This window comes from Symphalangus syndactylus, chromosome 9 (genome assembly GCF_028878055.3).
Source record: "Symphalangus syndactylus isolate Jambi chromosome 9, NHGRI_mSymSyn1-v2.1_pri, whole genome shotgun sequence".
Taxonomy (NCBI): domain Eukaryota; kingdom Metazoa; phylum Chordata; class Mammalia; order Primates; family Hylobatidae; genus Symphalangus; species Symphalangus syndactylus.
Genome location: NC_072431.2, coordinates 5,827,435 through 5,849,489, shown reverse-complemented (window position 1 = coordinate 5,849,489; position 22,055 = coordinate 5,827,435). Strand labels below are relative to the sequence as shown.

The 22,055-nt window shown below is 38.4% G+C and overlaps 1 pseudogene; it reads left to right on the top strand.

Moving 5' to 3' along the window:
- The window catches only part of LOC129489147 (protein FRG1-like), a 35,961-nt pseudogene that overhangs the window by 2,721 nt on the left and 11,185 nt on the right, over nt 1-22,055 (top strand).

Below are 22,055 nucleotides of genomic sequence, written 5' to 3'. Positions count from 1 at the left end.
GCTATTGTGACTAATGCTGGTGTGAATATCCTTATGTAAGTATTTTTGTGGGCGTATGTTTTCATTTCCCTTGGGTATACATACTTAGGAGTAAAATTGCTGGGTCATGTGGTAACTCTTTAACTTTTTGAGGAACCCCATACTGTTTCCTGTAGATGCTGCACCATTTTACGTTTCCACCAGCAATGTGCGAAGGTACACATTACCTCTTAAACCTCACAATAGCCTTAAGAGTTAGGTTAAGTTATTATCCTAATTTTTTAAGTGGGGAAACTGACTCACAGAGAGATTCAGTACATTTTCCAAAAATCACAGAGCTAAGAAGCGAAAGAATCAGGATTTAAAATCTGGCAGTGTGGCTCTACAATCTGCTTTGAACTCTAACATAATATGTACAAAGCCTGAAGCAACTTCTCAGTACTGTATTTAAGAGGGCATAGCAATGTAAGTCTTCCTAAATCAATAATTTATAAACGAAACAGCTTAAAAGACTTCCAAGTTTCAATCTTACGATATTTATCATACAAATTAATATACCTAAACTCATCTATATAAATTATGTGCTGTAGTAAGAAGAAAAAGAGCAAAGAGAAGAAGAGAAAAAGAGAAGAAGACGAAGCAACCCAGCTTGATACTGTTGGTGAGTCACTTTTCAGTGCTCTCTTCTGAAAAAAGTTAATGTTTCTTGAGATCTCATTGAAAATATTGTCCTAGTTAGAAATTTATGATATATTCATATTCGTCTTAAAGTGCTTAAATATTACCTACAGTTATAAATTCCATTTGTTCTTTAGCACAGTAGGTGCTACCGATGCCTTTACTTCATTATCAGGAGAGAAAAATTATAACTCTCTGACTTAGTAAGCACCATTAGACTGCTTAATAGCAGGAGATTCTGATACATAATTTTAAAGTCCTAATGTAAATGTTATTCAACCAAATATATTTTACAAGTTAGTTTCTTTGCACATGTATGCATTTTAATTGTAGAAGTCAGTTGTCTCTTTCTTTTTAATTTTTTAATTTTTTAAATTTTTTTATTAATTTTTTTGCACACAAAGCAATAAACATTTTCTAAAAATACACACAAAAAGATGCATATCAAACATATTAGGAAGATTGCACATGGGAAGACGGGGAATAGAAATGGAGGGTGGGAATTAAAGAAAATAAATGAGAGAGGGACTTTGTATGGATCAATGATAATAACTCAATCCTCTATTTGACAAAGAAGAAGGAGAAGGAAGAGGAAGAAAAAGCAAGTGGGATAAAGGATCAGAAAGGGAGGAAAATAGAAAAAATTAGAGTATGACCCCAGGGTAGACCTGTTTTGTTGTCGCTGGGTTGGTTGGTTGGTTGGTTTGTCTGTTGTATTTTTCATATGTTTCGCCATGTTGGCCAGGCTGGTCTCGAACTCCTAGCCTCAAGTGATCAACCCGCCTGGGCCTCCCAGAGTGCTGGGACTACAGGCGTGAGCCAGTACGTCCAGCCCCCACATTGCGTCTGGCCTCCGTGGTAGACCTCCCAGATGGGGCGGCCGGGCAGAGGTGCTCCCCACATCCCAGACAGGGCGGCTGGGCAGAGGCGCTCCTCACTTCCCAGATGGGGCGGCCGGGCAGAGATGCTCCTCACTTCCTAGACCCTAGACGGGGTGGCGGCCCGGCAGAGGTGCTCCTCACTTCCCAGCTGGGGCGGCCGGGCTGAGGTGCACCTCACTTCCCAGACAGGGCGGCCGGGCAGAGGCGCTCCTCACTTCCCAGATGATGGGCGGCCAGGCAGAGGCGCTCCTCACTTCCCAGATGGGGCGGCCAGGCAGAGGCGCTCCTCACATCCCAGACGGGGCGGCCGGGCAGAGGCGCTCCTCACTTCCCAGTTGATGGGCGGCTGGGCAGAGGCGCTCCTCACTTCCCAGATGGGGCGGCCTGGCAGAGACGCTCCTCACTTCTTCCCAGACTGGGTGGCCGGGCAGAGGCGCCCCTCACTTCTAACCAGGCGGGGCGGCCGGGCAGAGGCGCTCCTCACTTCTTCCCACATGGAGCGGCTGGGCAGAGGCGCTCCTCACTTCCCAGACTGGGCGGCCGGGCAGAGGCGCTCCTCACATCCCACACGATGGGTGGCCGGGCAGAGGCGCTCCTCACTTCCCAGACGATGGGTGGCCGGGCAGAGGCGCTCCTCACATCCCAGACGAGGTGGCTGGGCAGAGGCACTCCTCACTTCTTCCCAGATGGGGCGGCCGGGCAGAGGCATTCCTCACTTCCCAGATGGGGCGGCCAGGCAGAGGCGCTCCTCACCTCCCAGACGGGGCGGCCGGGCAGAGGCGGCCCTCACTTCCCAGACTATGGGTGGCCAGGCAGAGACGCTCCCCACCTCCCAGACGGGGTGGCGGCACGACAGAGGCTGCAATCCCAGCACCCTCGGAGACCAAGGCAGGCGGCTGGGAGGCGGAGGCTGCAGCGAGGCAAGACCACACCACCGCACTCCAGCCCGGGCAACACCGAGCACCGAGTGAGCAAGACTCCATCTGCAGTCCCAGCACCTGGGGAGGCTGAGGCGGGCAGAGCGCTCAGGGTCAGGAGCTGGAGACCAGCCTGGCCAACATGGCGAAACCGCGCCTCCAGTCAAAGGACAAAAACCAGGCAGGGGTGGTGGCGCGCACCTGCAGTCCCAGGCATCCCGCAGGGCGAGGCAGGAGAATGATGGGAGCCGGAGGCAGGGAGTCTGCAGCGCGCGGACTATACTCCACCAGCCTGGGCGATAGAGGGAAGAAAGAGACAGACAGAGAGAGAGAGAAAGAAAGAAAGAGGAAGGAAGGAGAAAGAAAGAAAGAAAAAAAGAGAAAAAGAAAGGAGAGAGAGAGAGAAAGAAAGAAAGGTCGGTTGTCTCTTAAAGGAAGTATCTTCACAGGAAAAATCATTATTTTGTGAACTCTGAAATGAATGAAAGTCCTAAATACATCAGGGGAGCCTGTAAATGATACTAGAAATAAACTGACCTAAACGCACTTAACCAGCCTATTTTCCGTTTTGTTCTTTCCGTACATTTTTTTTTTTTCTCTTTTAAAACTTGGCAAGTTGCATTTTGAATCTTCATAAATTATTGTAACTTAAAAAATATATAAAATATGGAATGATGTAAAGCTAATGTTCTGGAAGAATCATTGCTTTCAAAATGGCAAATCAACAATTCTAAAGTTAGGGTAGATATCTAGGGTAGATATGTAGATGTGGAATTGCTGTGTCAAAGGATAGGTGAACGTTTAACCATTTAAGAAACTGCCAAACATTTTCTAAAGTGGTTGTGCCATTTTACCCTCCCACCAAGAATGAATTAGTGCTCCAGTTACATCCTTGCCAAGAGTTGGTGGTGTTATCAGTCTTTTCTGCCAGTCTGAGTTTTATCTTTTCAGTTTCTTAATGGTGGTTTTTGGATGAGCAGCTTTTTTTTTTTTTTTTTTTTTTTTGAGGCAGAGTCTCACTCTGTCTCCCAGGCTGGAGTGCAGTGGCGCGATCTCGGTTCACTGCAAGCTCCACCTCCCAGGTTCACACCATTCTCCTGCCTCAGCCTCCCGAGTAGCTGGGAGTGCAGGTGCCCACCACCCCGCCTGGCTAATTTTTTGTGTTTTTAGTAGCAATGGGGTTTCACCGTGTTAGCCAGGATGGTCAGAAGCTTTTAATTTTTATAAAGCTTAGTTTATTTTTTTTCTTTTATCTCTTTGATCTAAGAGATCTTTGCTTACCCCAAAGTCAGGAAAATATTCTACATTGTCTTTTAGAGGCATCATAGTTTTAGTTTTTACATTAAATCTGTCACTCGTCTCAAATTTTGGCATGATGTTGTGAGTTCGGTTTCAAGATTTACTTTTTTTTTTTTTGACATCTTGATAGCCAGTTGTGCCAGCACCACTGGTGTTTCCTTTTTCCATTAATCCACTTTGGTATCTTCATAATAAATCAATTAACGTTCTATGTATGGGTCTATTTCTGGACTCTGTTCTATCGATACGTTTGTCTGTTTTTCTGTTGGTATATTTCTCTTGATTGCTATAATTTCATGAAGTCTTGAGATCAGGTAGTGTGAGTCCTCCAACTTTGTACTTATTAACTATTAATTTATTAATTTCTACAGTGAAGCTTGTTGGATTTTCTTAAGAACCGTATTGAGTCCAGATGATTTGGGAGAGAATCAACATCTTAATCTCGGGCCTCAATATTTCATAATTTTCAATGTAGCAGTCTTGCATGCCTGTTTAAACATTTATTCTTAAGTATTTTATAATTTTACACTACTGTCAATAGAACCTTTGAATTTGATTTTCCAGTTGTTTGCTGTCAGTACGTAGATATGCAATTGATTTTTGTGTAGTGACTTTGTAGTCTGATAAGTCTGTTTCACTTATGACTTCTAGTGGTTTGCTTATATAGAAAACTAAGAAATTTGCAATTGTGTTTCCTGTGACTATCATTTTACTTCTTTCTTTCTAATCCTTGTGTCTTGTCTTTCTTTTTACTGGTTTATTATACTGTCCAGGACTTCCATAGTGTTGAACAGAAGTCGTGAGAATGGGCATAATTGCATTGTTCCCAAGCTTAGGCAGAAAGCTTTCAGTAGTCCACCATATGGTATGATGTCTATAGGATCTGCAGAGAAAACATTTATCAAAATGAGGACATTCCTTTTAAACTTTGTTTCTTGGGAGTTTTTATTTTAGTGGTGTTTAATGCTGTCAGATGCCTCTTTCTGTATCTGTTGAGATGATTATACAGCTTTCTTCATTCTGCCAATGAATTACAATGGTTTCATTTTCAACTTTTAAAGTACCTTTATATCCCTGAGATAAACCCCACTTAGTTGTGGTGCATTGTCCTTTGGGATATTGCTAGATTTGACTTCTAGGTGTTTGTGTTTTTTTTTTTTTTTTTTTTTTTAAGATTTCTATATTGGTGTTGATGGGAGATATTGGACTTTTGTATCCTTTTCTTGTAATGTCTCTATTTGATTTTGGTGTCAAGGTGATATTGCGTGTCATAAAATTAGATGGAAAGTGCTGTCTCCTTTCCTATTTTTGGAAATATCTGTGTGAGATGGGTATGATTTGTTCTTTACATGTTTGATAGAATTCACCAGGGAAGTCACTTGAACCTAGAGGGTTTTGTTTGGTTTGGTTTTAGATTTTTTTGTGGGAAAATTAAAAATTTTTAAGAGATATTTTCAGATTTTTTTGTTGTGTCAGTTTTGGTAACTTGTGTCGTTTAAGAAAATTTCATTTCATCTAAGTTGTTGGATGTATTGGAATAAAATTGTACAGAATATTCCTTTCTTTAATATGCTTTTAATGTCCATAGAATCTAATCTGTATTGCAGTCTCTTCATATTGGTAATTTGTGTTTTTGCTATTATTTCCTGGATCAGTCAGTCTAGCTGGAGGTTTCTCAATTCTTTATAAGATCCAGAATCTAATCTGTATTGCAGTCTCTTCATATTGGTAATTTGTGTTTTTCTATTTTTTCCTGGATCAGTCAGTCTAGCTGGAGGTTTCTCAATTCTTTATAAGATCATTTATTTTAGATCATTAATGATCTTTTAGTACAGGTGTATTCAATCTTTTAGCTTCCCTGGGCCACAATGGAAGGAGAAGAATTGTCTTGGCCACACAGAAAATACACGATAAGCTGATGAGCCAAAAAAAAAAAAAAGCAGAAAAAATCTCATAATGTTTCAAGAAAGTTTATGAATTTGTGTTGGGCTGTATTCACAGCTGGCCTGGGCCACGTGCAGCTCTCAGGTTGGACAAGCCTGTTTCAGTATTACCTATTTTCTCTTTTTTTCATTTTCGATTTCATTTATTTTCAGTCTCTTTTTTTCCTCCCTTTAACATATTTTCAGTTCACTTTGCTCTTGTTTTATAGCTTCGTAAGAAGGGAGTTAGACCTCTTCATTCCACTTTAGTTTCAGTTATAGTCAACACATTTTGTTTTCATTTTCATTCCATTCAAAATATTATCTAGTTTTTCTTGTGATTTTTCTTTTTGTGGACACGAGTTATTTAGAAGTGTATTGTTTTTAATTTCTACTGAATAGAGATATTATAGGTATGTTATTGTTGCTGATTTCTAATTCATTTATAGTATAGTTGGAGAACATACTTTCTTAGTGAATTTCCATGTACACTTGAAAAGAATGTGTATTCTGTGGATGTTGGTTCAGGGTTTTTTTTTTTTTTTTTTTTTTTGGAGATGGAGTCTCGCTGTTGCCTAACAGGCTGGAGTGCAATGGTGTGATCTCAGCTCAACTGAATCTCCTGCCTCAGCCTCCGGAGTAACTGGAATTACAGGCACCTGCCAACACACCCGGCTAATTTTTAAAATATTTTTAGTAGAGACAAGGTTTCACCATGTTGGCCAAGCTGGTCTCAAACTCCTGACCTCAAGTAATCCGACCGCCTCAGTCTCCCAAATTGGTGGGATTCCAGGGGTGAGCCGTGGTGCCCAGCCAGTTCAGTGTTCTTTAGATGTCTGTTAGGTCAACAGGTAGAACTTGTGACTGTGCGTATCTTCTGTGTCCTTACTGATTTTTTACTAATCCTACAGTGTATTGAGAGTTATGTTAAAATCTCCAGCTGTAATTCTAGATCTGTCTACTTGAGCAGTTTTTGCTTAAAGTATTTTGAAGCTCTCATAAGATGTGTAGACATTTAGGATTGTTAAGTCTTCCTTATAAATTCAGTCTTTCATTTTTATAATATTTTAACCTTATTTCTGTTAAATATCTTGATGCCTAGTTAAATTATTTGACCACCCTTTTGCTCCTGTCAAGCCTGGGCCTTTGTTTGTTTGTGCTTAATTATTAGGGTTTTGCCCGTAGACTTCGACAGTGACTCTTACTCTAGGAAAGGTTCATCCTCATGGGCCTCAGCCACATTTTCTAGGCATACTTGGTGAGTTCTCTCCACTCTGCTGTGTCCCAAATTTGTGTGATCACTGGCATCTCCAGTCAGCCCTCAGCAGTGCCAGCCACTTTGCAGAGGCCTTGTGGAGCCTGCCTACTGCATGCACTCCCCCCAGCCCTTGGCCACAGACCTGCAGAGAACTTTTGCATACTCTTTTGAGGCCTCACCTGTGTGTAGTTCCCTCTTTTCCAGTACCTTATTCTCTAAACTCCCAACATATTAGCACTGCAAGACTCTCAGCTTAGTGACATTGCCTCATTTCTGGAGGTCTCTACCTCTCTCCGTGTGGTCAAGAAACTGCCATTGGGCAGAAAACAGAAGTGTGTGTGAGATCTGCCTCCTGTATTTTCCTGTTCTCAAATATCACAGTCCTGTTCTGCATGTGTTCCAATCCCCAAAAACAGTTTTCTCAAATACTGTATCCAGTTTCAGTTTTCTGGCTGGTCATGGTGGGAGGGCAAGTCCATCTTGGCTGGAAGAGGAAGTCCTTCTGCGTCTTTTTCTCTTTGTCCTTCCACCTTCTTTTGCGTTGTGGATTTTCTAAACTTGCCGTATAAGTAAGCATGTGCCTATTTGTGAAGGGAAAGAAAAAAACCTTTTAATTTTTTAAAGCTGTTCTGTTAGGATCTGAAGGGATTGGTAAGTAGGGTGAAAGAAATTCTGTCTTTCACATGGAGAAAACCAAGTGTGACATTAATAAACACGAGCATGTCTGTAAGCAAAGAGTTTCACTGAGCTCTGCTAGATTAAGAAGCAGTTGGACTTACAACATCGTAGTTTGCAAAACACATATATTTTATTTACCCAGGAACTAAAGCTAAGTAAGCTATGGGTTAATAGAAGGTCTGTGAAGGGTACTTAGACTACAGTAAGATTGGGGAAGAAAATTCCATTTCCAAATCTAAGATATATCATTCCTTTGTGCCAAGTACATAATGAAGGTAGAGATATAAGGGGGCCCTTAGCACGGAAGCACTGGGTTAGTCAGAAGGTGAGGTAGGCTGTCACACAGCCTTGATGCTAGAATGAGGGTGCCCTGGTAGTATCTTATCAGCCACGACACTGGTGCATCGGGCTTTTTTTTTTTTTTTTTTGAGACAGTCTCTTGCTTTGTTGCTCAGGCTGGAGTGCAGTGATGTGATCATGGCTCAGTGCACCCTCGACCTCGTAGGCTCAAGCAATCCTCTCACTTCAGACTCCCGAGTAGCTGGGACCACAGGTTCCTACCCCCATACCCAGCTAATTTCTTAATTTTTTTGTAGAGATTGGTGTCTCCTTTTGTTGCCTAGGCTGATTTTGAACTCCTGGGCTTAATTGATTCTCCTGCTTCCGCCTCTCAAAGTGCTGGGATTACAGGCATGCCAGACATATGTAAACATTCTAAACTCTGTGAAAATATGTGAAAAGCTTTGTCATGCATTGTGAGACAACACAGCAGGAATATTTGACCGTCTGCCTAAGGTTTAAAAGGAAATAACTTTAAGCATGTGTCTAAATAGCAAGTAATATTTTGGAGCGGATTCTCTTAAATTCAGCTTGGGCATCTGCAGCATATACACAGCTTGAGCTGTAACCTGACGTAGAAACAGGCAACTTCGGTGCCCGTGTTTTTAGGATCCACTGCTTTTTCACAGCTAAAACCCCCGAGTGGCACCGTTAAGTATTATGTTATGTTACTTTAGTCGTTAAACATATAAGCATACGTCCAAAGGCTGAATGGAGGCCACTTGCAGAAAATAGGCAGAATGCTCACATTTAATTCTTGATGATACTATATTTAGCTTTCTTGTTCTTTGAAATCTTATTGAGAAAAAATACTGGCATCTGCCCAAAGTAATTTCTTTTTCAGTTGACAATATTATAAGTAATGTTATTGTATCATTTCCCTACTTGGACAAAGTGTGAAAATTTTGAGGAGCTTGTCTGCCAGAAATTTCTTCTTCATTTGCAAAACATTAATGAGATATTATATTGAAATGATTTTATTTAATATTAAGTGTACTTGGTCAATGTGGCGTAGAACATACAAAATAAATCTAATTTAAAATCATTAACTATTACATGTATAAGAAAGGCTTGCTAATCGTAACACTTTTGATAATGATTATGAATAAAGCATTATATATTTTCCTGAAAACGATTGTATCTATAACTCAATCATCTAAATTGCCATTAGTTTTATTGCTTTTTAATTGTCTTTAGCTGAAATTTTAATTTTGATTTTCTATTTCTCCATTGGTTTTGTTTGTGTGTGGAAGTAAAATATACAGAATATAGAATTTGCCAGTTTTTCTATTTTTAAGTGTACACTTCAGTGGCATTTAAATACATGCACCATTTTACCTTCCCACCAGCATTGCACAGGGTTTCAGTTTCTCCACATCCTGCCCAACATTTGTTTTTCTGGTTTTCTTGGTTTCTGTTTTTTGTTTGTTTTGATAATAGCTATTCGAATGGGTGTGAAGTGGTATTGCATTTTGGTTTGGATTTACATTTCCCTAGTGACTAGTGATGTTGAGCATCTTTTCAAGTGCTTATTGGCCATTTGTATATCATCTTTGGAGCAATGTTCGTGTACGTGCTTTGCCCAGTTTTGAATTGTGGTATTTGTCTTTTTGGAGTTCTCTATATAGTCTGGATATTAATTCCTTATACTGTATGTAGTTTACAAATATTTTCTCCATTCTCTGGGTTGCCTTTTACTCTGTTGACGGCAGTCCTTGATGCACAAAGGTTTTTAATTCTGATGAAGTCCGGTTTGTCTATGTTTTCTTTTGTTGCCTGTGCCTTTGATGTTGTATACAAGAAATCATTGCCAAATTCATTGTCATGAAGCTTTTCCCATTTTCTTCTAAAAGTTTTCTAACTTTAGCTCTTACATTTAGGTCTTTGGTCTATTTTAAGTTACTTTTTTGTATTTGGTGTTACGTAAGTGTCCAACCTCATTTTAGCTAAAATTTTATGTATTTTAAAATTTATTATGGAAATCATGAAATGTTTAGTTGAATAGAAAATTTTGTGCGGTGGAATTAACTGAATCTTTAAAACCTTTTTATTATGGAAATATCCAAACTATTCCATACATAGAAGAATATAATGAGTCCCCCATGTGCCCAGGCCCCAGCATTAATTATCAATATTTTGCCAATCTCGTTTGATTTACACACACACCCACACACACATTTTTTCCTCGAAAATTTTAAGTAAAATCACAGGTACTATGTCATTTTACCCATAAGTACATAAATGTACATTTCTTAATGTGGTATGTCTTTTTGTCATCAACTGTTTTCTTCTTTATTTTTATACATTATACTATGTCATTATCAGACCTTGTAAAATTAACAAGAATTCCTTAATATGTCGTATCCAGTTAATGATTGACTCATTTCTACTCTAGCTAAAGTATAATTTAGGAGGAGGTTTGAGGACATTTTTTAACATTAAGATATAAACTTTTATAACAACTGCTTAAATAATTGTTCCTAGAGTCTAACGTTTCTACTGGCAAATTGGAAATTAGTATACATAGACATAGATTCTGCTCATTTTACTTTCAATCTAAAATCATAGTTAAGATTGCTGGCCAGGAGTGGTGGCTCACACCTGTAATCCCAGCACTTAGGGAGGCAGAGGCGGGTGGATCACGAGGTCAAGAGTTTGAGACCAGCCTGGCCAATGTGGTGAAACCCCGTCTCTACTAAAAATACAAAAAAAAATTCAGGCATGGTGGCAGGCCCCTGTAACCCCAGCTACTCAGGAAGCTGAGGCAGAGAATTGTTTGAACCCAGGAGGCGGAGGTCGCAGTGAGCCGAGATCGCATCACTGCACTCCAGCCTGGGTGACAGAGCGAGTCTCTGTCTCAAAAAAGAAAAAAAGGTTGCTATGCTAGAAAGTCTTCCTGTAGGGGCATTTTTAAGAAACATTACGATAGGCATTGCCTCTGGAAAGCAGGCATGAATAGATGGCTGGGGTCCATCATGAGAGAGACCGTTCTCTATATATCACTTTGTACCTTCACATGTTGCCTTTTGTTTTGTTTTGGTCCTTTTTTGATACAGGACTTTGCTGTGTCACTCAAGCTAGAGTGCAGTGGCATGATCATAGCTCACTATAACCTTGAACTCCTGGGCTCAAGTGATCCTCTTTCCCCAGCTCCCCGAGTAGCTGGGATTACAGGCATGCACCCCCGTGCGTGGATGTATGTTGCTATTTTGTGTTTTAAAAACCTAATCCTGACTGTGCTGGTAGTCGCATGAATCTGTGCACATACATGCAAACAAGTACATGTAAAACTGGTGAAGTCTGAATAAGGTTCATGGATTATATCAATGTCAGTTTCCTGATCCTGACAGTGTATGATACTTATGCAAGATGTCATCATTGAGACAAAGTGAATAAAGGATATGTGAGATCTTTGTATTGTTTCTTACAACTGCAAAATAAAAAGTTTTTAAAACTAAATTATAATAACAAAAAAAGAACTGTTTCAAATCTAAAATATAAAGTTGAAATATTGATTTTATTTTTTAGGAATCTGGTGGACAGTAAAAAACTTTGGTGAAATTTCAGGAACCATAGCCATTAAAATAGATGAGGGAACCTATATACATGCACTCGACAATGGTCTTTTTACCCTGGGAGCTCCACACAAAGAAGGTTTGTGTCTGGAAGGGAAGAGGCTGCCACAGGTGTAGATTTTAGGACATTCATTCACTTAGGCCAAACTCTAACTAGTCTCAAACATTTTCCGAAGGAATGGAAGCATTGCATTTGACTCTTCCATTTTTTTTAATTCCTTAATATTTACCAGCCATTGGCAAGTCCCTCTTTCTAATACAAGCATTTGAAAACATTCCGTATAGTTCCAGAAGAGTATCTTTGGAAATCAAAACAAGATGAATAATTAAAATAGTAAGTGGAAAGAAAAAAGAAAACCTATTTGAGTCAAAATGTTTGAATTTCTTTTTTATTCAGACCTATTGCCAAAACTAACCTGGGTGCGTTTAACAATTTGAGGTTTCCTCACTTTCTTTAGCCCATTAGAGGAAGCACTAATGAGATATGAAGTAATTAGAAGATAAAAAGCAGTATCGTTTGGCCAGCAAAGCCGTCCCTTGAATAAATGAAAGCATTTAGCTTTTTAAATAAGTGCTTATTTATGCCTGTATTTTAAAACATAAAGAGAAGCTATCTCAAAAGTTATTAAATAAGCATTATATAATCCTGTCTTAGTATATAAAATTAGCACTGTAGTTAAAGGAAGATAAAATAGACCTTGATTCCAAAGATACAGTATTACAGCGAAATCAGTATATCTGAATATTCTTACATTTAATTGCAGAAGAAAATAGCCACATTTTTTAAAGCAAAATAATGTCTTTGTATTTATAGCCAATGTCAAATTTATTTTCAAATGTTTTTTCTCCAATAGTTGATGAGGGCCCTAGTCCTCCAGAGCAGTTTGCGGCTATCAAATGATCTGATTCCAGGTGAGCTTATGTTGTAATATAATTAGTAACCAGTTATTTTAAAAATTTAATTATATTCATTAAAAATTTTAGTATCTGTCTTAAGCCCACAGGGTAATTTTGACATAAAAAACAAAATAGCTTTTTTGAAAAATAGATTTTGTTATCTACTTTTAGTGGGTTTCCTATCAATATATAATTCTAGGCTGGAAAAAAAAATGTAAGTTAAAAAGTGAAGATTAATAATTTCACACACCGAATAAGATAGATTAAAAAATAAATCAAATAGTACAAAACCTGGTTCACTGTTGCTATGATATTTAAACTCACTGTTTGGAAGTCCAAAGGCAAACAGGAAGACTAAAAAAAGGAATATTGTTGAAACCAGCAGAGAATGTTACAGAATCATAACGATGAAAAGAATAGTTTTACTCACTATTTTTACAGTCTTTTTATAAAGTAACCTTTTTTATTCTCACCTTGTGCAAAAGTATAGGATGATTCTTTGGGTAGAAGATACTGAAAGTGAATTTACATATTTTAGTAATTGGTTACATCAATATGATAATGATTTCTCTTATATAATCATTAATGTATAAAGGAGTAAAAGTCAATTCTGGCATCCCAGGAGACTCTCGGTAAGGTAAAAGATTAGAAATCATAATTTTAAAAAATCACATTTAGATGATTATTGCTGTACTTTCTTTGAAAGTCTGATAAGTATGCTGAAAGACAAAGAATAAAAGCAGAGGAAGAAAAAATTCAATAGTTTTAAACTGCTTTACAATTATAAACAAAAAAGGATTATAAAGAAAATTAACTGACAAATGAGGAAAATATTTGCAACAATCTTAATAGGCAGTGAGTTCTTACTCTTCATATGTATCTTATATAGAATTCATAGCACTGAAGACCCCAGTAGAAAAATTGCGATCAGATCTCAATAGGAAAATGGACAAGGGACGTTACCAGATAATCTAAAAACTAAAAAGGAAAGGAAAAGAAAAACAATTGTTATTCTAGTTGACTACTAAAATGCAAATTTATAGGATACTGTTTTTTCCATATTAGGTTTTCAAGTATTTTTTTAAAGTCATAATGTTTAAAAAATCCATGATACAAAACATAATCTGTTAATTTGAGGTAAGAATGTAAATGGAAGCAGCATTTTCTGGAAAACAGTTTGATGACATAAGAACATTATACCGTTCGATCCAATTATTTCTAGGAATATTTTCTAAGGATAAAGCAGTTTTATGTCAGAATAGATGTACATAGAACTATTTATAATAAGAGAAAAAGTTTTAGTAATTTATTATTGAAGTTTATAACTAAGGTATAATTGAAGAATGATGAATTTTGAAAATATTTGTTATGTAATATATAAGGTACAATGTTTATATTAAAAAAGCACAATACAAAACTAAATTTAAAACTGCAGTGTCCAACATGGCAGCAACTAGTCACATGTAGCTTTTTTTTTTTTTAAAGGCACAGAGTCTCACTCTGTCACCCAGGCTGGAGTGCAGTGGTGTGACTGTATCTCACTATAACCTCAAATTTCTAGGCTCAAGCAATCCTCCTGCATCAGCCTCCCAAGTAGCTGGTATTACATGTGCATGCCACCATGCCCAGCTAATTTTTTTAATTTTTTGTAGAGATGGGGTCTCACTGTGTTGTCCAGGCTGATCTTGAACTTTTTGCCTCAAGCAGTTATCCCATTGTCTTCCCAAAGCACAAAGATTGCAGGAGTGAGTCACCACTGAGTCACATGCAGCTTTTGAACGCTTGGAATATGTCCAGTCTGAAATTTTAGATATGTACACACCCACACACATACACATGTCCTGTTTTGATGTTCTATAATCAATTTTCTCTCAGTTTTTAACTTTTATCTATCTTATTAATGTACAGAATTGCCCTGAAATCTGGCTATGGAAAATATCTTGGTATAAATTCAGATGGATTTGTTGTTGGGCGTTCAGATGCAATTGGACCAAGAGAACAATGGGAACCAGTCTTTCAAAATGTAAGTGCTGTTATTGTTCATAAAAACTTCCTGTCAGTTTAACAGAAAGTCTGTAACAATCATAATATATTTAAAAAGAAAAAGTAGTATGCAATAGTATAATACATCAAATTGGAATAAATCAATAAGAACATAGAGCCTTAAAGAGATCTCAAAATGGAGTGCAACAAAAATAGCATTATTTCTTTTGCCCACAATTATTTCTGTATACCCTTAGTGCCTAGATATGGATCTCATTTCCATTAAAGAACCAGTCAATTTTAGGTCTCAGAGTAGGAAAACAGAATAGTCCCTAAGTATCGTCTTTGTAGCAGAAATCATGGATGCTTTCAGAAACATTCGAGACTGTCAGCGAACAGTGGAGCTTGCTAAGACCAAGTTGTGACAATTTGTGCATAAAATAAATAATAATAGTTCATTGAAGTAAATTATCTCTAAAAGACTTTCAGTTCATAAGCTTAAAATAGTGTACGAAAAGATAGTTTTAATATAAGAAGAAAAAGATACATACTAATTCTTAATTTTAGTAAGTAGACAGTTGTAGTATATGGATGTTTTGTTAAATCTTTGTTGATACAGAATACATAATTTCCTTTTTCTGTTTGTGTGAGAAGTAAAGATTGAACAAAAATATGTGAGTGCTAAACAGTCTTTAAAAAGTAGATAACTATATCAAAAACAGTAAGGACCAACCGGCAGCACGCAGAACAAGCAAATAGAAGATAAGCTCAGCCTGAGTAGCAGCTTTGGTAGTGTACAGTAAAGAATTGAAAACAGGAATTCAGAGTGTTTTCTAAGATGACAGATTAAACAAACATCCCCCCAGAAAGAGGTAATCACTTAGACTGATTTCTTCACCCCTAGGATAAAATCTTAAGTCAGTGACTTGAAAACTATTTTGACCCAACCCATTGAGAAATGCATTTTTACATTGCAGCCCAGCACACACACATGTATAACTGAAGCAAGAGTTGTGCTTACCAATACTTATCCTTGTGTTATGCATCTTGATATTTCTTATTCTCTTTTACCCCTTCCTCTGTGTGTCTGTGTGTATTCCTTCCCCCACCCCCCAAACCGTTCAGGAAACACTACATTGAAACACTACATTGATTTCATGACCCGCTAATGTGTTGCAACCCCTTTGAGATGATCCTACTAGTTATGATGAGATACTTGTAATAAAAGTTACACCAGTAGAAAAGGCCAATATATCCTAAGGCCTTAGATGATGACTTAGGTAGCACTAATAATACAACACTTTAGGAAAGTTCATTTCATTTTATTTTTAGGAAGGACACTGAGTTTCAAAAATTTAAATTTAAATGAAAGAGGGTCTTAAAACTCTATTGCAAAAAGGACTCAGCTGAATAATCTGTGGCACAGGTTTAAATCGTCTTGGACCACCCTGCCATGTTCCAGGGCTCACCAGGAGCCATCCAGATGAGAGACCACCCAGTCCTTGTGACCTTGACTAAGAAATTAAATCCATGTTATCAGCACTTTTTTAACTGGATGTGATATAAGGTTAACATATTTTGTAATCATTATATTTATAAATATTTTGTCTAAATGTTATGGTATTCCAAGTTTTCCAAAAGAATCAACCAAATACAAGTTATAAACATTATATTTGTTAAGGGAGTTAAGCTAACCAAATTTATAACCCAGATTTAGATACACAAGAAAATCAGTCTTTAAAGTTTTGTTTAATAGAAAGCAGTGTAATATATCAAACATTAAAAAACTAAAAAAGTATATGAATATTTTTACACACAAAAGTCCCTCAGACATTGATTCTTAAATTCAAAACACCAAAGGCATTGTATATACCTTTTCATGTTTTCTAATTGTGAAGAAAATAAATTTTACTTAAAATGCTAACATTTGAATAAAGTCATATTAGGAAGATACACTACAAATGTTTATTGTGGTAATCTTTGAATAGTAAAATGATAGGTGATTTTGGTTTCCTTTTCTGTATGTTTTTGTATTATATTTTTCAGGTTTTTCTCCAAGTTCTTTGATTTTTAAATCAGGGAGGAAAAATTAATCCAGTCTAAACACTGAATATTTCTTCTACAAGAAGTATCCTCATGGCTATTTTGTTATTTTGTTTCAGTTAGGGGAAGATGGCTTTATTGGCCTCAAATAGCTGCTTTATTAGATGCAATGAAGCAGGAGACATAGAAGCAAAAAGTAAAACAGCAGGAGAAGAAATGATCAAGGTAATGATATTTTATACAGATAACTACATTCACACATGTGATGTGACTGTATCTCTTTAAAATGTTAAATGGTCATTTATTGTCACTTTAAAGATTTAGTTAATAGCTTTTTGTAATGTGGCGTTTCAAATAGACTCATTTTTAATTATAAATCCCATAGTTGATGGCTCGTTTATACAATGTGGCAGAGAAATGAGTGCATCTAGGAGCTACCTTGCCATTATCTCCATGGATTAGTATCTTTTTTTGGTAGTTCCACATGCGCTCTTTAGGCTTTCATGTTCTTGTTTTCTTGTATTTTAAAATCTAATTTTTAAAATAGATAACATGTACACGTGGTCCAACATTTTCAAATAAAAACATGTGAAGACATAGGCCTCCCATGCGTCTTACTCACCTGTGTCCCAGCTCCTGTTCCCCTTTCCCTTTCTTTTTATAGCCTCCTAAAATTTCTTTATAAACATATGAATATGTTTATAATTTTCAACTGTTTCACACTAAAGGTAGCCTCCTCTGTAGTCTTCTAGACTTTGATTTCTCTTAAAATCATATCTTGGAGAGTTTTCTACTATTAGTTTAAATGTAGAAAGTTTTTTCTTTTTCTTGCTTTTCTTCTCTTTCTCTTTTTTAGCAGCCACATAATATTCCATTTTAGGGATGTACCTTAATTTATTTAGTCTCTTATAGATGGAAATTTAGGCTGTTGCCAGTCTTTTGTCCTTATAAACAGTGCTGCAGTTCATAACATTGAATATGCATCAATTTGTAGATGCGCGGGTGGACCTGAAGATAAATTTCCAGAAGGAGAATTACCATGTCAGGGGTATATGCATTTGTATTTATGTAATGCTTGAGCTTCTGTGATGATAGTCACTTTATGAAACATAAAAAATCATAGCAGAACTTCTGGGGCCTTAGCCCCCACATTTTAAAAATATTTTTATTAATAGTACCAGTCTTCTTTGCATTAGGAGAAACATTAATCACTTAAAACATGATTTTTATTTTATTTTTAAAATTTGTGCATGTCACTAAGCTGGAAATAAAAGTTCCTTATGCCAGGCTAAATTCCCTCATCTGTAGTCAGATGCGTTATCCATTGCACCACTGGCCTGTGCCCTCCCTAATCCTACTCTTTGTTTTACATCATTGTAAAAGTTACACAGACATCTTCATATCAAGGTGAAATTTTAAATAATACTGTTAATATAACCTAGATAAATCAAGTAGTTAATTGGAATTTGATGAAAACATTTAAGGCTTTTTTTAGACTCACAAAAGCCACTGATGTTTAATTATAAACATATACCAAGATGTGTCTGAAGAATAAATCCCCCCTTATTGACACATGATTTTTCTGTTTCTTGGCATTCTGTCCCACTACTGAGCATCCTGAACTTTGCTTTGTCTGTCTGTGTTGGGAATCACAGGTTGCATCCAGTCTGACTCAGATTTGCTCTGTAAGGCATTGTGGGGGCCGGAGTGGAAGGCTCTAAGAGGGGGGCAAATGCCTTTTCTAAAATGCCTTTCATTCATGCCGGCCTCATAAAATGAGTTAGGGAGGATTCCCTCTTTTTCTATTGATTGGAATAGTTTCAGAAGGAATGGTATCAGCTCCTCCTTATACTTCTGGTAGAATTCAGCTGTGAATCCATCAGGTCCTGGACTCTTTTTGGTTGGTAAGCTATTGATTATTGCCACAATATCAGAGTCTGTTATTGGTCTATTTAGAGATTCAACTTCTTCCTGGTTTAGTCTTGGGAGGGTGTATTTGTCGAGGAATTTATCCATTTCTTCTAGATTTTCTAGTTTATTTGTGTAGAGGTGTTTGTAGTATTCTCTGATGGTAGATTGTATTTCTGTGGGATCGGTGGTGATATCCCCTTTTTCATTTTGTATTGCATCTATTTGATTCTTCTCTCTTTTCTTCTTTATTAGTCTTGCTAGCGGTTTATCAATTTTGTTGATCTTTTCAAAAAACCAGCTCCTGGATTCATTAATTTTTGAAGGGTTTTTGTGTCTCTATTTCCTTCAGTTCTGCCTTGATTTTAGTTATTTCTAGCCTTCTGCTAGCTTTTGAATCTGTTTGCTCTTTTCTTTTTTTTTTTTTTTTTTTAAGAGATGGAGTCTCGCTCTGTTGCCCAGGCTGGAGTGCAGTGGCCCAATCTCGGCTCACTGCAAGCTCCGCCTCCTGGGTTCACGTCATTCTCCTGCCTCAGCCTCTCTGAGGAGCTGGGACTACAGGCACTCGCCACCATGCCTGGCTAATTTTTTTTTGTATTTTTAGTAGAGATGGGGTTTCACCGTGGTCTTGATGTCCTGACCTCGTGATCCACCCACCTCAGCCCCCCAAAGTGCTGGGATTACAAGCGTGAGCCACCGCGCCCAGCTGCTCTTGCTTTTCTAGTTCTTTTAATTGTGATGTTAGGGTGTCAATTTTGGATCTTTCCTACTTTCTCTTGTGGGCATTTAGTGCTATAAATTTCCATCTACACACTGCTTTGAATGTGTTCCAGGGATTCTGGTATGTTGTGTCTTTGTTCTCGTTGGTTTCAAAGAACATCTTTATTTCTGCCTTCATTTCATTGTGTACCCAGTAGTCATTCAGGAGCAGGTTGTTCAGTTTCCATGTAGTTGAGTGGTTTTGAGTGAGTTTCTTAATCCTGAGTTCTAGTTTGATTGCACTGTGGTCTGAGAGACAGTTTGTTATAATTTCTGTTCTTTTACATTTGCTGAGGAGAGCTTTACTTCCAACTATGTGGTCAATTTTGGAATAGGTATGGTGTGGTGCTGAAAAAAATGTATATTCTGTTGATTTGGGGTGGAGAGTTCTGTAAATGTCCATTAGGTCCACTTTGTGCAGAGCTGAGTTCAATTCCTGGTATCCTTGTTAACTTCCTGTCTCGTTGATCTGTCTAATGTTGACAGTGGGGTGTTAAAATCTCCCACTATTATTGTGTGGGAGTTTAAGTCCCTTTGTAGGTCACTCAGGACTTGCTTTATGAATCTGGGTGCTCCTGTGTTGGGTGCATATATATTTAGGATAGTTAGCTCCTCTTGTTGAATTGATCCCTTTACCATTATGTAATGGCCTTCTTTGTCTCTTTTGATCTTTTTTGATTTAAAGTCTATTTTATCAGAGACTAGGATTGTAACCCCTGCCGTTTTTTGTTTTCCATTTGCTTGATCTTCCTCCATCCCTTTATTTTGAGTTTATGTGTGTCTCTACACATGAGATGGGTTTCCTGAATACAGCACACTGATGGGTCTTGACTCCTTATCCAATTTGCCAGTCTGTGTCTTTTAATTGGAGCATTTAGCCCATTTACATTTAAAGTGAATATTGTTATGTGTGAATTTGATCCTGTCATTATGATGTTGGTTGTTTTGCTCGTTAGTTGATGCAGTTTCTTCCTAGCCTCTATGGCCTTTACAATTTGGCATGCTTTTGCAGTGGCTGGTACCGGTTGTTCCTTTCCATGTTTAGTGCTTCCTTCAGGAGCTCTTTAAGGCAGGCCTGGTGATGACAAAATCACTCAGCATTTGCTTGTCTGTAAAGTATTTTATTTCTCCTTCACTTATGAAGCTTAGTTTGGCTGGATATGAAATTCTGGGTTGAAAATTCTTTTCTTTAAGAATGTTGAATATTGGCCCCCACTCTCTTCTGGCTTGTAGAGTTTCTGCTGAGAGATCAGCTGTTAGTCTGATGGGCTTCCCTTTGTGGGTAACCCGACCTTTCTCTCTGGCTGCCCTGGCATTTTCTCCTTCATTTCAACTTTGGTGAATCTGACAATGATGTGTCTTGGAGTTGCTCTTCTCGAGAAGTATCTTTGTGGCATTCTCTGTATTTCCTGAATCTGAATGTTGGCCTGCCTTGCTAGATTGAGGAAGTTCTCCTGGATAATATTTTGCAGAGTGTTTTCCAACTTGCTTCCATTCTCCCCGTCACTTTCATGTACACCAATCAGACGTAGGTTTGGTCTTTTCACATAGTCCCATATTTCTTGGATGCTTTGTTTGTTTCTTTTTATTCTTTTTTCTCTAAACTTCCCTTCTTGCTTCATTTCATTCATTTCATCTTCCATCGCTGATACCCTTTCTTCCAGTTGATCACATCTGCTACCGAGGCTTCTGCAATCTTCGCGTAGTTCTCGAAACTTGGCTTTCAGCTCCATCAGCTCCTTTAAGCCCTTCTCTTGATTGGTTATTGTAGTTATCCATTCGTCTAATTTTTTTTCAAAGTTTTTAACTTCTTTGCTATTGTTTTGAATTTCCTCCCGTAGCTCGGAGTAGTTTGATCGTCTGAAGCCTTCTTCTCTCAACTCGTCAAAGTCATTCTCCATCCAGCTTTGTTCCGTTGCTGATGAGGAACTGCGTTCCTTTGGAGGAGGAGAGGTGCTCTGCTTTTTAGAGTTTCCAGTTTTTCTGCTCTGTTTTTTCCCCATCTTTGTGGTTTTATCTTCTTTTGGTCTTTGATGATGGTGATGTACAGATGGGTTTTTGGTGTGGATGTCCTTTCTGTTTGTTAGTTTTCCTTCTACCACACAGGTCCCTCAGCTGCAGGTCTTTTGGAGTTTGCTAGAGGTCCACTCCAGACCCTGTTTGGCTGGGTGTCAGCAGCAGTGGCTGCCGAATAGCGGAATTTTTGTGAGACCACAAATTCAGCTGTCTGATAGTTCCTCTGGAAGTTTTGTCTCAGAGGAGTACCTGGCCGAGTGAGGTGTCAGTCTGTCCTTACTGGGGCGTGCCTCCCAGTTAGGCTGCTCGGGGGTCAGGGACCCACTATAGGAGGCAGTCTGCCCATTCTCAGATCTCCAGCTGCATGCTGGGAGAACCACTGCTCTCTTCAAAGCTGTCAGACAGGGACATTTAAGTCCGCAGAGGTTCCTGCTGACTTTTTGTTTGTCTGTGCCCTGCCACCACAGGTGGAGCCTACAGAGGCAGGCAGGCCTCCTTGAGCTGTGGTGGGCTCCACCCAGTTTGAGCTTCCTGGCTGCTTTGTTTACCTAAGCAAGCCTGGGCAATGGCGCGCATCCCTCCCCCAGCCTTGCTGCCACCTTGCAGTTTGATCTCAGACTGCTGTGCTAGCAATCAGTGAGATTCTGTGGGCATAGGACCCTCTGAGCCAGGTGCAGGACACAATCTCCTGGTGTGCCGTTTTCCAGGCCCATTGGAAAACCACAGTATTAGGGTGGGACTGACCCGATTTTCCAGGTGCCATCTGTTACCCCTTTCTTTGACTAGGAAAGGGAACTCCCTGATCCCTTGCACTTCCCGAGTGAGGCAATACCTCGCCCTGCTTTGGCTCGTGCACAGTGTGCTGCACTGACTGTCCTGCACCCACCGTTTGGCACTCCCTAGTGAGATGAACCCGGTACCTC